This window comes from Periplaneta americana, chromosome 3 (genome assembly GCF_040183065.1).
Source record: "Periplaneta americana isolate PAMFEO1 chromosome 3, P.americana_PAMFEO1_priV1, whole genome shotgun sequence".
Taxonomy (NCBI): Eukaryota; Metazoa; Arthropoda; class Insecta; order Blattodea; family Blattidae; genus Periplaneta; species Periplaneta americana.
In genome coordinates this window covers 100,033,280-100,049,124 of record NC_091119.1, presented here as the reverse complement: position 1 = coordinate 100,049,124, position 15,845 = coordinate 100,033,280, and the positions used below count along the sequence as shown (strand labels likewise).

The following is a 15,845-nucleotide window of genomic DNA, read 5'->3' as shown; positions in this document are numbered from 1 at the left end:
TGCCTATGGTTGCTTCAGTGTAAAGCCGCCTTAAGACGTGCCAATGTGCTGGTTGCATTGGTAGGGCAGTGCATCGGCAGGGTGTATGAGACTTGACAACTGGTTCAGCCAGAGGCGGACATAAAGCAATGAAGTGAAGAGGTCTGCATTATTTCTTCCAAATTTTGTGAATTCTTTATAAACTTAATAAATGTATCTTAAAATCATACCCTGAACATTAGTAGTATATACTAGGATAGCACATTGTAATTGAAGCAACATTGCAATATGCACATCATATAGTTCCCTAATTGAATGACGTGTAATCCTGTTAGACTGGAATGGAAAACTATGAATACGACCTCTTCACTGAATCTATCGGCATGCGTCAGGGTAGGGTTGAAGTGCTAAAACTTTTCATTCGATTTCGAGTGATGGGTATGGCACGCAACTCTAACCTAACTAGTAAACAGAGTAACTGGATACCTTCTGAAAGCAAAATTTTCTTCACTTGCAATGAGAAATAAATTGATTAATATTTACACGTATTAGTCAGAATCTCAAATGATACGTACTTGCGATTTGGAATATGAACTTACTTATATCACAGAAGGTATCCATAAATGTCGAATTGACGTATGCAATGGATTCCTTCCCTTTGATTGTAGAGAGAAGCAGCCAAGTACTGATCGTAAATATAATGGAGCACAATTTTATTAAATGCTTGATGTGTGAGTAAATATAATGAAACAAGCGTTTAATTCTAACTTTATACTTTAGTAATCAATTAATAAATCAATTTTATTCTTGAAGTAATGTACAATAGACAATTGATACAGAAATGCAATTTGTTATGAAAGTATTGAATTAATATATAAATGTAATATAATTATAATAATGTAATGAAGTAATTAACTATTATATAACTAACATATAGCCCATATAATGTAAAGTAATGAAGCAAATAAGTTGTAATGGTGAACAAATGAATATTTTGATAAGTGATGGTGCAAATTATGTTTGCGATCGTGTAGTGCAGATTGTAGTGTTGTTGATGGTTGTTGATCTCGCCCGGCTTGTTGTTGGCTGCCGGAGGCGGTGAGCGGAGCGATCTTCCGACCTCGATATGTGTGTGTTCTCGCCATTTTACGTTGTTAGTTCGGAAATCCCCCGTAGGTAGTCAGGAAGCGTGCGCAGACACATCCAGGTGTGAGTAGATACTACGTGAGCCATGAATGCCAAATTTCTTCCAAATGTGTAAGACTACTGCATAGTAGTGGCGGACCATTATTAACTTCCCCTTCATGATCCTGTGACTCAACGTGTCGAAGGGGTAACAACAAGGAAATGTGCCGAAATTATCAAGTTTGATGTGGATAATGATTCGTGGCATGGTTTCTGAAATGATTATATAATCTGCGAAATAAAATTTGCCAGTGATTTGAAATGCTAACCTGTTCATATTCTTCTACTGTTCAGGGTGCAGCTGTTTAAAATCAACCTGTCATGACTAAGTATGGTATGTAGTACAAAATTTGATTATAATGCAGATATCCATAAATTATGTCGAGTAAAAAGTTTACTGTCATATCATGTTTACAAAGATTTGCGCGAGTTTTCGTTATATAGGTCTACAGATTTTGTATCCTAAATTTTATCTAGCTAGCTGGCTCTCAATATGTATGAAACGAGGCACATTTTCTTGGCGAAATAGGATCGATCTGACCATTTAGAACTTTACTGAGAAGATGCACTTTATTTATACATTATTTCAGGCGTTCGTTGGAGACACGATACGTTGTGCTGAGTGAAGCTGTGGAACGTCATAGATGCATCATAACCACCAGATGATTTAAATACCATTTGGATAGTTGGTAACTTTTTATAGTAATTCTTTTGACTTGAGCCGCTGTATTATCTAGCACTGGAATTTGGTATTTTACATGTGATATAATTTTGAACCAAACAAATCACATTTCAACTAAAAATTAGCGAAGTCGTTTAAGACTATCTCAATCTGATAAATTGGACTAATATTCTACTGGAATATCGTACGGTCGGCCTCGCCTCACTTCATCCCCGTTTGGTCTGATTACCTGGATGGGTTTTTCCGTGGTTTTCCCCAACCATAAGGCAAATGCCAGGTAATCTGTTGGCGAACCTCGGGCTCGTCTCTCATCTCGCCAAAAAATTGTAATCTTGTAAAATTTTTTACTTGTTACAAATCTCAAAACTTCATTGCTAATGTAAGATCTATGGAATACAATAAATGAAATGGTAAAAAAATGAAATTTGTGATCACTTGTGTAAAGTGATGTTAATACAGCAGTTGATAGCTTAAAATTGTACAGTAACATTCAAATTATTTTGGTCAAACGATATTGAAGATATTAATCATGGCAAATGGCTTTCAAAGCATCAAATTCAGATTTTGTAATCTAATTCTGTGATCAATTAGTTTCACCCGTGTCGGAAGTCTTTAAAATCTGATGGCATTTGCATAATGAATGAAATAAATTCGGTATCGTCTCGTAAGTAATGTCTGTTTTGGAGCGAAATTGGAGTTCGTTCTACCAATAAATTACCGTACCTGCATTTTCAAAGTAAATGCTACTAGATTAGTCTTTAGCTACTTTCAGTGTCATCACGCGACTGTATCAGTTTCTTGATTGTTGATGCTAAGAATTCGATGATTTCTTCCCAATTCAACGGCTTCCAAATTTTGGAAATTTCCTCCACGCTAAAAGTGGGGTCTTGGATCGAAACGGGTGGTAATCTGAAGGCGCAAGATCAATGCTTATGCTATAATATGTAGCTGGGTGTGGCAGCACTTCGATTCTTCTCAATTCCTGGATTTTTTAAATGGTGACTGGGACCGGTATGGGATCTCGCATTGTTCTGTTGAAAGAGAATTATTTCAACTTACTAATACCCGGTACTTCTCAACTTCATGAATTCTTTCAATCTAGAATTCATTTTCTACCCATTTTTTTTTTATTTCTGCCTATTGATAATGAAAATTCGCATAGTGCATGTGCTCTTTGGAACACTCCAGTGAGTCACACTTTCAAAATTCCACCAGACACATTACTTTGGGGCTGAACCGATTTTGTCTAACAATGGTTTTTGGCAGGCTGTCTGGGATCGAGCCACCGTTTTGAGGTGTCAGGATTGCGGTAACATACTAAATTTTCATCATACGCGTTTTAATGTGGCGGTTTAGTGTATTTTTTAAGCACAAAGTTCTTCTGACAACCTACTGTATGGGTACTTTGTTCTTGTAAATATTCTTCCAAAACTCTCCGTATATTTTCAATATTTCATACCTTAGGTCTACAAAGATGTGGTAAATCTGTCTCCATTATTGAAACGCTGTAACAATCATTGTGCTACGCGCTCCTTAACGACACCTCAACCCTCGATTTCACGTTCGAGCCGCAGTAGCAGCTTTGTAACCTTGTTTCCAATATCGCTTTAGGAAGACTCTAATATCGAACTTCATCTCCATTTACATTTGTATTAACAAATGACTGTCACGTGCTCACAATACGGAATAATCATGGTGTACTGTAAATTTAATTCTCAATTAAAATAAATTTTTAAAATTTTACTAAACGCAGATTGCATATAAATCACTAGTTAGTCCAATAATGGAATATGGTGCTGCATGTTGGGATCCTTACAGATTAGAACATATTAAGACACTGGAAAAGATTTAAAAACGGGCTCTCAAGCGTTGTCGTAGTAATTCACCATTAAAATGGGACACACTCACGGACCGGAGAACGCGAATTCGATTATGCGCAATGTTCAAAACTTACAGAGGTGAGTCTGCCTGGAGAAAAATAAAAAAATAGGATGCAGCCGCCAAATTACTCTTCAAGGAATGACCACTCATATAAATTGAGGGGAAGAAGACCGAGAACGGACACTGGAAAGTTTTCTTTTCTCAATCGTACTGTCAGAGACTGGAATGCTTTACCTGCAGACTTACTGAAGGCTTTACCAATAACTAAAAATGTATTTAAAAATAGGCTTAAGGACTTCTAATAGGCGGTAGTATATTATACACACTATTTAAAGGATGTAATTGATATCTTGTTATTTGAAGTGTTCTATCAGTGAGGAAGTGTGTTGTGTCAGTGAAGTGTGTAGTGTCGGTGAAGTGTGTTGGTGTCAGTGAAGTGGCTGTGCAAAGTATTTGAACAGTGAAATGGTTTTGAGGTGTTAATGAAATCAGGATAGAATCAGTGCAGTGAGTGAGTTGACAGCGAAATAAGTGTAGTGCCGAAAGGTGCTTGTGCAGGTATAAACCTGTCACAATCGTGGGTCTTAGTTCGAACTTAGGGTTAAAATACAAATTAGATTTACTTTAAATGTTATTTTAATGCTTAATGCTTCATTTAATTTAGGATGCTCGTTGTTGTTGTTATTATTATTATCATTATTATTATTAATTATTTTTTTATTATTTTTGTATATTATTGTCATTATTGAGTGTAATTAGTTACCACTGCCACCGCTATATACCCATTTACATTGTGAATAAATACATACACATACATTGCTTATGAGATGACCTAATTCGAACTGCTGTTGAAATTCTGGACAACATTTGGTTACCAGGCTTTGTCAGTATGCAATTACGAACTTCATATGGAGCTTCCTGGAATTATGTAATTATTATTCTAGTTTGAGTGACTAAATTCATTACGAAATTTCGATAATTCAAATTTTCTTTCACTTTTCATCGTTGACTCTTCAGATCTTATGTAAGAAATAGTTGTGGAATTGCTTGAATCACTTGATGCATTATTTGAAGTTGAAATTTTTATGTAGGAAGAGAAGTATTTTTCTAGAATCTAGGAACTGACACTTTGCTGTCCTAAGTTCTGATTTTGAAAATTTAATTACATTCCTAATAACTTAATTACTTCTATAATCATGACTTATACAATGAATTAATCTACTTGATACTAATTGCACAAATTTGTATAGCTTAATGAAAGTATGCTTGTAAATTGAATTAATCTGCATACTTTGTATTGTATCGTATGTGTGTATAATTTTGGCCGATGAATTTTATATGCTTTAAATTGAATAGTAATCTGTATAGCTCTATTGATAAATTGTTTGTTTGTAATTTGAAGTACCGTAGTTTGCATGATATGTATTATCAATTTCTGTATATCACAGCTGATTGAATTGTTTATGCCTTAAATTTAATTAACTTGTTTTGTATTATACATATAGCTCAACTGAGGAATGATGGTTTGCGTTTGTAAATTTCATAACCTGATTGGCTTTGTATTGTATATTTTTAGTAGAGCCATCTATGTAGCTCAGTCGGCAGACTCGCTGGGCTGCTGATCCGGAGCTGCGTTCGGGCTTGGGTTGGATCCCCTTCTGATCTCATTGAATGGTTTCTTCCGAGGTTTTCCCCAGCCGTAGGACTGAAACCGGATAATCTATGGCGAGTCCTCGGCATCAACACCTTTGATTTGATTACCTGGTTGGGTTTTTCCGAGATTTTCCCCAATCAAAAGGCAATTGCCGGGTAATCTTTTGGCGAATCTTCGGACCTCACCTCATCTCACTGCATCTCGCCAAAATATTGTAAAAAAATTGCACAAAATTGAAAAAATTGTAGAAAATTACTAAATTGTAAAACTAAAAATTGTAATTGTAATATTGTAACATTTTTATTTGTTCCACATCTTAAAGCTTCATTGCTCATGTAAGATCCATGGAATAAAATGAATGTTTAAAAGTAACAAATTGTTAGATTTGGTTCATTGGTTAGTGTTAGAGCAATTCCACTTGTAACTGAAATTTACAGTACAATTTGGCAGCATAATGTCTGTCTAAATTGTATAATGGGTTGAAATTAGACTGTGTCACCGCAGGATTTGATAGATGAAAGTGTACACTTAAGATACATATAAAAATATACTTCTTTAATAGAAAAAGTATATTATTTATTTACGTCCAAAGTGTGTGCAACTGACTGACATAAATGTCAACTCTCTCTTCGAGTGAACATGGTTCTCCACAGATTTCTCTGAAATGTCATTCCTGATATAATTTTTCAAAATATAGTTCCGAAAGGAAATTGTAATCTTCAGTTTAAGTTTAAAACGACCTCCAAACCACAATTAGTAATGGCGTTATGGCCGAAAAAGTGATGTTACTGACTGACCTCATTCTGTAACTGACTGACATCTCTGAACATTAAAACAAAGTTGCACTTACGGAACCGTAAATAGTACAAAATAATATGAAACTTGATAAGTAGTAAATTAACATAACGATTAATTTAAGTGAATGATATGTTTTCCAGATTACAAAAATTAGTTTGCTTAACCATGCATCCTAAATGACACAAAATAATGCAGATACAAGTATTACATAGGCCTGCTTAACATATTAGTTTTTACTGACGGATCCCGGATAAATGATTGTGTTGATTGTTCCTTCGTTGCAAATGGAGAGATATTTAAATACAGACTAAGCCAATATACTAGTGTTTTTACTGGTGAACTCTATGCTTTTTAAAGAGCTGTATTGTTTTTAATTAGGCAACCTCTGTTCCGACTCATTGAGTGCCATTCAGTCCTTGCAGTCTTTTAAGGGGGGGCAGAGGTGAAATTTTCGAACAAAACTGAAGAAAAAATGAAAATTTGGTTTTTTCCATTTTTATTATCTTTATTTTCATATTCCGATGTTAGTTTTTGATTTTGTGCCCTTTAAAAGTATGAAATTAAAACCAAGATAACTATATTACTATATTATTCCCATAATAAACTAATACTTATCATTATTTATATACCTTCTCTGGACATATAAATAAAAAGAAATATTGAAAATTTCTTACAATATGGTGCATGGAGCATTTTATATCAAACGATATAAAGTTTTATAAAATTATTAATATTTACAGAACTATTGTACTTAGAAAGTTGAAACTTGGTATGTCCATTACTAATAACATACTTAGTATCCATGATCAATTTCAAACAAATCGGATAAATTTTGGGGATTTTGAAATATTCACCTCTGCCTCCCCTTAATTGTGATGAGCCGCTTGTGTTAAGAACTCAGGAGCTGTTCCACACTCTCCTTAGCTCTGATTATGAGATTGGAGTAGTGTGGATTCCTGGTCATGTAGGGATTCCAGGAAATGAGGCCGCGGATGCTGCAGCCAGGGCTGGCGCACTGAATGGCTCTCTGGTATATTGGCGCGAGAGGTGGCAGGACATTCGAAACTACTTGAAATATAAAATATGGTGGCAATGGGAAGGAGAATGGTTTGCACAAGAGGGAAACAAATTACGAAATATAAATAATACTGTTCGAGTTTGGGATTCGTTCGCAAGAGCGTCACGACACTAGGAGGTTTTACTCACCCGGTTGAGGATTAGCCACTGTCATCTGACACATGGCCATCTCCTACGTGGCGAACCTCAGCCGGAGTGTGATATGTGCCGTGTTCCACTTACGGTGGAACATTTTCTATTGCACTGCAGAAAATATGACCGGGTCCGCCGGCAATATGGAATTCGGCCGACACTGCGTGACCCTCTTGGAAACGATTTTAATTGTACAAATGCAGTTCTAAAATTTTTATCGAATACAGGATTGGATAAGGTGATTTAGTTTTTATTGACCCGTTTTACTGATCCTCCGGACCCTTTAAATCCGGAGGTTACATTTGTTGTTTTATATTCGATTTTATATTGTTGACATTTCGGACTTTATACATCCGAATGTTTTTTAAAATTTTATAGTTCTTGAAATGTGATACACAATTTATCTTTGGTGGCCTTAGTTTTATTATTATTATTTTATTTGTTGGTCTTGAATACCACCTAGGGTCCTAGAATTGCACACTTTTATGATTCTGTACAAATCACCTTGTATATACTGCATTTGTGTACCTCATTTTACCGTGACAACGTTTTTTTAGTTTCTTTAGCACTCTGATTGTTATATTATTTATGTCTTTGTTTTATGAGGAATTTTAGATAAGGGCGCTAATAGCCATAGTAGATGATGCGCCCTTGTTAAACCCTACTACTACTACTACTACTACTACTACTACTACTACTACCACCACCACCACGACCAACACCACCACCACCACCACCTCAATGTTCGGAAGAATCGCCAAAATTTCCGAAAATACTTTTCGTAGACAAACATACACTGCATATTTGTCATGTGCTACATAATCTGACACTAATGCAGAGGATTTCTTCTGAACTTACCTGTCACCTTTCTGTTTAAACAAGGCAACAGCAGTAAATATTGAGACCTGCTTATTGCTCCTGAATCTCATTTTCCTCTTTGCAAGTGTAATTACTGCACACTTACCACCAGTTCACGTCTGACTTCACCAAGGCCTTCCAAGCAACTAAGTACGCTGTGAGAATGAATAACATAACAGCTGAGAGCGCGACATGTCAGTCACTCACAATGCCGCTGCGGAAAACGAAATCACTTTAGAAGAAAATGTTCTAATACTTTTTTATTGGTCATGTAGTAATAACGCAGAATACCAAAGGAAATTTTAATCAGTCAATTATTGTGCTGTGTGGAAGAGTTTTTGTATGTTTATTGTGACGGACTGACCGTAACTTACACTACAAATAATTATAATGATTTGAAGTTATTTAGGATCTTAGGATACTTCAACTAATTTCATATTTACTTCAAGGAAAGACAAAAATATAGTATACAAAAAAGACGGCTCGAAATAAAACAAATTTACATATCCAAATTGTGACACGAAACATAAGTATCTATATGTGTTTTTTTAAATGTTGGAATATGACAAGATCTGCGGAAAGTTGTAGACTAAAAGAAAGAGTATTTGAAACATTACCTTACGAAATAAGGCAATTTAAAGTATAAAGGGACATATTTCTTCAACAAAAACAGTTCTAGATCAATTTCAAGAAGTTCACCTCAGTATGACATTTTCATGGAAATGCTCATTACTATTACTAGCTAAGCTCTTATTATTCACTTTCTTGTTTGTTTGTATATTGACGTTCGATTTTAAATTTCTTTAGATGGAGAGCCTGTCCCGAAATGAAGCCCCTACGCTCATACAACGTGCCATCTGACTTAAAGGATATTTCTTTCCTATAGAATCTAATATTGAAGATAATTTCTGCAGCAAAATAGATTCCAATAGGTCACTTAATCATTCTGGTACGAGACTATATACCTCTCTCAATTGGCTTTGGGTACTGAACTAAAACATTAGCGTCTCAGTATTTCAGAAATTCAGAATTTCGCCATTACTTCCTTAATTTAGAGCATCTTACACACTTTCGCTGTTAAAATGAAGATGCTACTCCAGACAACTGTAGAGTGATCTAGACGTAGCTCTGCTGACGTTATTTCACCAATTAGAGAGTAGTGTTAGTCTGTTTTGGCTCTCTTATTCAATGGCTAAGTAATTACAGTGGGAATCGTATTATTTGGGCCACTCTATGAAAGTAGGATTTTCAATTAAGTTAGCAATACTCGATTGCTCTAGTTGTTGAAAGCGATATATTTTATGACCGAAATGTGTACCTCATGATATCCAACAAGAAAAAGTAACAATAATACTTTCGCCAATTTAACAATCGAAATGCCACCTGTCGATCCGGAGTCGCGCTCGGGCGAGGGTTAGATTCTCGCTTGACCTGATTGCCTGATTGGGTTTTCAGAGGTTTTCCCCAACCGTAAGGCGAATGTCTAGTAATCTATTGCGTATTCTATGTCTCGTCTCGCCAAATACCATCTCGCTATTACCAATCCCATCGATGCTAAATAACGCATTAGTTTACAGCGTCATTAAAGTAAAAAAAAAATAGGAAGATAAATTTTCTGATTTTTATAAAGTAGCCCTAATAATGTGATCGACCAGTGCGCTTCAAAATTTAAAATAAATTGGATTAAACTAATTCACGAATGGAAATGCGCAAATTTCCTCAATGACCTGGATTTCCTCTATCTTCGTTGGTAATGGAATAACTGTGCAATATCCCAAGGAAAAGTTTAGATTTCAATTTTTTTTCCTTTAGTGTAGGCGGTCACGTGGGGAGCCATTTGATAAAGTGAATAGGAAATTGTAGGATTGTTATTGAAACGGTTCTTGTTATTTGTAAACCGTTTTAAACGGTAGGCCTACGTATATTTTCCTAACAAGTCGCTAGTTGCACTTCCAAGTTAGTTTTTTTTTTTTTTTTTTTTTTTTTTAAACTGAATGATGCACATAAATCTATTGTATAGGAAATTGTTTGGCCATTTTTCACTTTACTTCTCCACTTGTAGTCCTATGTTTAAGTTTTTAATTAGCCCTTGTACTTAGAGTGTATGAATAGATCAGGCATACCCAGCGCAGCATGGACAATACTAGCTTTTAAACAAGGTGCAACAGTGACTTAGAATCTTTCAAGCGTGCTGTGTGCGATTGCGATATTCTACGTCACTATTGCACCTTGTTTAAAGGTTATAAATGTCCGCGCTGCACATATCTGTAATAGATAGTATAAACCGGTTTTGCAAACCAGTTGATGTGCAGCTCACGTGTTTCGACACACCACGAACTTTTCATGTAAAACCACAGTCTAGTACATAGTCACGAAACTTGAGTTGTTGAGGGTAGTAGGAACAATAGACTGTGCCGGTACTATTTCCCAGTCTGTGATGAGATAGTAGCGATCCTAGTGGTTACAACTATACTCCGGGTCAGCTTACTTCATGCCCTAAGGGTGAAATCTAACCATTTTCCCCCATTACTACATATGCTAGTGCATTGTGGTGATTTTCTAGTGTGCAGGTTGAATTTTCTTCTGCCAACTTCGCTTTGAATTTCGATACTGACAAATACTACAAATGGTAGTGATTTTGTAACTGGTATGTTGGCACCTGAGACAAATATCGACAATATTTGTCGGTACTGGAGTTCTATGAAATTAAAATTGTACTAGATTTCTGAACCGGTTACTGGAAGCTAGTGAAATTTGAACATAATACCAGTATTAATATTAATACATAATAGTTATTTTATGTGTTGCGTTGTGGTTATAATTCCTGACTATAGTCAGGTAAGTTTTCGGAGTTAGTATTAATAATTTCATGTGATCAAACAAAATACACTTTTAGGTTAGGTCTCGTGAGTCAATTGTTTAGTCAAACCAATGAATTGGTATTGCCAGACAAAATACTTGACATGTTGATCCCTTTCTCGTACAGTTTGCCTACGAAAATATGTTATAAATTATTGAATTGTTTAGAATAACCTTCCAACATAAAGTACGGTAAGTAAATAAGTCATTTAGTACGTAGAATCATGTGTTATCTGGTAATAGTTGGCAACACTGACAAGACGGCAATATTTGCTGTTTAGGAACTGTTCTTATGTGACCCTCACTCTATCTATGGATGCATATTCCCTACGTATTGAGCTTCGTGACTGTATATACTAGACTGTGGTAAAACATTAATATAAAATAGTTCAAAATCCTTCACTCAAGTTACGAACAAGGTACTAAAACTGTCTTCATATTCCTAACGTTCATTGCATCCTTTAAGAAAATGTTACAGGCCTTCATCACCGTTCAGTTCACTCTATTTAAAATCAATTGACAAAATTTACTTTAAATTCGAGGGAGTTAAGCCATACGGAAATTGTGGAAAAAACAACTTCTCATAGCTTTGGTTCTAATGCAACCACATGATTTTTCTTTGCTGATTATATCCTCTTTCTACTTATGTACTAGAAGTTCCGAAAAACTTGATATCTTGGGGGGGGGGGGAGGAATCGCAAAGTTTACATTAATAAAATATTACAGTATAGGTTATTCACCACCTCGTAGAACTAAATGCATGTGTGTGCTATAGCTCGTAAGAACCTTATGGTGGGACGTTGAGAGCTTGCTAGCTGCAAGTGTAAGCATAGCGAGGTAGGAAGGCCTCGGCCAACTTTCTTCTTCCCCTTATGCGCATGTAGGTAACTAATGGTCTATACATGCATCTGCATTGGTCTTATTCTTTCCTCTATATTTTGGATAGCAAAGTAATTTTAACAAACTACGAATTAGAACACACTTTTGCCAGAAAGATTGAGGTCTTGCGCAATATTTGAAATTTAAATTATAAAAAATCGGCAATCTGTTAAGATGGCTTGAACGTTCCGTAAGTCTCGCTCAAATACTGTAGTTTGTACAAAATGTGCTAATAACTTGAAAAATTGATGTTTCGGAAATTGTTAAAAGTTAAATGTACATTATTGGTCATTATAGCGCCACGATTTGAATAAGCACATCTACCGAATGCTAATGTTTTCGGCATATAATATTGTATACAAAATTATGAAGAAATCTCTTTAATATAAGCAAATAAAGATAAATTGACATATTTTGATCCTGTTAACGGCCATTTTTTATTAAATGGTCGGAGAAGCGTAGTCCTAGCATCACTAAATTCCTCGGGTATTAACTGCAATAACTTCGCAGCAATTCGCACGGGACTTTGAGAACGTAGTCTGTTCTCTAAGGAGAACAGCGAACTCTTATTATGAGGTTTTTCCAAGCGATGTAGTCAAATTTTGCTCCTCGAGCAAGTGTGTTTTGCAGGTTTACCTTTCAAACTTACTTTGCAGAAATTTATTCAATGTTATGGATCGTATTTCGACTTCGAACGTTATCTGAGAACTTATCATCAGTCTCCGAACTGCGGAGGCCGCATTTCATACGAACTCTGTGATGCTCTGTATCTGTCAATTCATACTAGCATTTAAGAATGCTTAAGTGCACAAAAAATTTAGACACTAAGTGATCGGATAAGTGTGTTTCTCTAGCGGTAGATACTGGAACCTACGACAGGCTCTGCCGAGAGTCGGGTTGTCGCGCAAGTTTTTTTTTTTTTTCGTACTCTGTTCAATCAGTATCTAATCGCATGCTTTCTCGCACGTTAGTTGGGTATAACAATCGATCAGATGGATTTCTTTGAATACGAGGAGCCTACTGAAATGAAGTGGATTAGATGTTAGGATTTTAGGACCTATATCATCTAACATTAATGCTGAGTTACTCGGCTAACCGATAGCTCACTAGTAGTGTACAAAAAATTAAAGCATCGAAAGCAATTGAAACTAATTTGGGAAAATTCCTTGGGTCAATAATAGAATTTCTGTTCTTATTAGTGCCTTTTCTAAACAATAAAATTTGATAAAATTTTAATTAAATACAGTAACTAGCATTACTAAAGAGTCTAATTTCCTTGATCTTCTAAAAAAACCTAGCTAAATAAGATTAATAAAATACACTGAGTATAGGTTAGCTTTCGACCTCTAGCTTAGTACTAGAACAGTCTACTACTAAGACAGATGCTAACATAACGCACAATTCAAAGGCCACAAACATGAACAGTACATGGGGAGAGGAAAAAATATGAATGTTAAAATGCTATTAAGAGTGATGTTGGTATCTAATTCTACAGATTACAAACAAACTTTAGTGTTCTTATCAAATCTGGTAAAAATTAGAATGATCACTGATACAGTCGTCTTTTTTTTATTTTTAGTAGAATAGTAATAAATTTTGCTTTAATGTACTGAATTAGATCAGTCTCGCCTTTCACTGCAATGTCACATTAATCTTTCCACCCCCCCCCCTCTGTACTCTTCATATGCATGGGAGTAAATGGAACGACAGTTGGCATGGGTATAGACATTTTATAACGCAAGTCAAAAAAAGAATATCGATGAAAAATCGTAAAATGACCTATAATTTTTCTGCATATGTAGTTGATCCAATGCCAGTTTATTGCTGAAAACTTTTCTACATTTGAATGTTTAACGGATAAAAATATACTGTCTACTTCACTGAAAAGAATCTAACATTACTAATCAAGTGGTACATTTCAGGAGACGTGCGCGAAGTTCCTGCTTCCTAGACAGCCAGGCGATGAAGACAAATCAGGAAGTTGGAAACCCGTATGTGCGTTGTTCACTTGAATGTGGAACCAAGATTGAAACTAGCAATGTGCAGGTGGCAGTGCAGCTTTCCCCTTGTGAAATTAAATTATGTGAAGTGAGGACGCAGTGAACATGAGCTGCAGAAAAGCTGTCTTTATTTTCATGTGGCATTTAAACATTGTAATTTTGAGAAAATAAATCCGTTCAAATTTTAGATGTTAATCTTACATTTTAATTTGTATGTATTAGGATGGAGAAACCTTTCAAATTGCCCAGAATCTGTATAAAAATCAGATTAAAACGGCTGAACAGTGTGGCGGTACATGTGGACGAGCAAATATAATAAAAACTACGCATTATGAATTTTTCTACAATTACTCGAAAATACAGATCAACAAAGATTTTCAAATTATTTACTGTAGAATTTTGTTCGGTGTGGTGATGACTGTTCGAGTGAACCTAATTGCGCTCTCGCTCTAAAATGGTGCAGCAACTCAATTTTATATTATTACGATGTACCGAAGTACATATAATTCCATGCAGAAATTCTGCGTCGTCATATGATGGATGGGTGCTCATTCCGTCGGATCCCGGTCACTCAGTCACTCGTAATGAGTGCAACTCTGCACATTGTGTTGGACATTGTGCCACTGTCACGTCTGTGACGCAGTGCATGAGGGTTGGCCACTATAAGGAACTTAAGAGGTGGTGGAGCTTAAACTGAGAGGATTCAAACCGGCATCGGAATGGGAATCCGGCGTGGCTCAGTGGATAGAGCGTCAGTACGTAGAGCTGAAGACCCGATTTCAATCCCGGTGCCGAAGAGAATTTTTCTCCGCTCCACCCATCCTTCAACTCAATTTTAGTTTTAGTTACAACCACAGGTCTTAAAGCGCGCCGGATGAAATATTTATATAAATACGATGAAAGAGTAATGGAACGGAGAAAAATTCTCTCCGGCGCCGGGATTTGAACCCGACGCAAGGGTGGTATCCGGTGTGGTTTAGTGGATAAAGCATCAGCACGTAGAGCTGAAAACCCGGGTTCAAATCCCGGCGCCGGAGAGAATTTTTCTCCGTTCCATTACTCTTTCATCGTATGATGACGCAGAATATCTGCATGGAAATATCATATATACTTCGGTACATTAAAATAATATATATTTATATAAATGTATTTCAGCTTTCACATCAAAATAAATGAGAAACCTTAATGTTTCCTATATTGTTCTCTAGCGCCAGATTTTCCATTTTCTGAGAAATAACGCTGAATTGCTGCAATATTCTATTGGAAGTTCATGCGATTCCTTAAAGGCGCCGTACTAAGCGAATACTATTTGCTTGGTAGTCTCTTGCAATATTTTGTATGCATATGAGTGTTCTGACATTTGAGATTCTCCTTCATTAGAGAGACAAATTTATAGCAATTTCAATAATTAACATTTTTGTATGATCTCTGGATTTTTACACAGATTTCAGTGTTTGACAATGAGAATACGAGAACCTAATCAAGATTAACAGATATAAGAGAGGGTATGTATGATTTCAGAACAAAATAGTATCGTACCAGAAAGGATTAAAGCGAGTCGAAATTATTTAACTTCGCGAAATTTTCTACGTACACTATTGAAATTCGTGCGGCATGAAATAGCCCAGTGATAGTGTTCTATGATTTTATATTTTAAAGTAATATCTCGAAGAATTTCTTGCATTACAACTAGGTACACATATTTTGGTTTTTATGTTAACAAAAGCATAGCCTAAAAGGTTGAGTGAGAAGGCATAAATTTATGAAGACATTGGTATTGCCAAAAAAGTAACATAACTAAGACAGTCCTAATACCCACCGTATTTTGCATATTCACATATATCGTATAATTAAAGAATTT

The 15,845-nt window shown here is 35.7% G+C and overlaps 1 long non-coding RNA gene across 1 annotated transcript in view; it reads left to right on the top strand.

The window, feature by feature from the left end:
* Positions 1-14,195, top strand: part of LOC138696329 (uncharacterized) — a 130,323-nt gene extending 116,128 nt beyond the window's left edge. The window contains exon 5 of the long non-coding RNA XR_011331324.1: positions 13,907-14,195. This is a non-coding gene — a long non-coding RNA (uncharacterized lncRNA). The remainder of the gene's footprint in view (positions 1-13,906) is intronic.
* Positions 14,196-15,845: the final 1,650 nt, after the last annotated feature.